The sequence below is a fragment of the Triticum aestivum genome, chromosome 1D (assembly GCF_018294505.1).
Source record: "Triticum aestivum cultivar Chinese Spring chromosome 1D, IWGSC CS RefSeq v2.1, whole genome shotgun sequence".
NCBI classification, from domain to species: Eukaryota; Viridiplantae; Streptophyta; class Magnoliopsida; order Poales; family Poaceae; genus Triticum; species Triticum aestivum.
The window spans coordinates 483,365,352-483,365,964 of NC_057796.1; positions in this window are offsets into that span (position 1 = coordinate 483,365,352).

Sequence of the window (613 nt, forward strand, 5' to 3'; positions counted from 1 at the left end):
TAGTGATTTTAAATTTCAACGTCATTTAGCTCCCTAAACAAATCGGTAAATGACTGAAAAATAGCAAATGATGTCAGAACGTGTTGGAAATTGATGACGTCGCTTGGAAAGAAGCACACTGAACGCAAAAATAGGCTGGAGTTCAAATAAGTTTAAAAAACATTGAAGTTCCCGTGTAACAGATGAGTTCTCGTCCGAAACCCTGATACTCCGAAATAGATTGTCCAGTTTGTACACGAGGTGCGTCCAGTTTTCGCCGTGACCCTCTCAACTCTTTTGCACATGCTATGCGGGCGAAATGATGATACCATGCCAAGTTCCAACATTTTCAGAGTTGATTTTGTAGTGATTTTCAATTTCAACGTCATTATCTCTCTAAACAAATCGGTAAATGACTGAAAAACAGCAAATGATGTAAGAACGTGTTGGAAATTGATGACGTCGCTTTGAAAGATGCATACTGAATGCAAAAATAGGTTGGAGTTCAAATATGTTTAAAAAACATTGAAGTGCCCGTGTAACAGATGAGTTCTCGGCCGTAACCCTGATACTCCGAAAGAGATTGTCCAGTTTGTACACGAGGTGTGTCCAGTTTTCGCCGTGACCCTCTCTA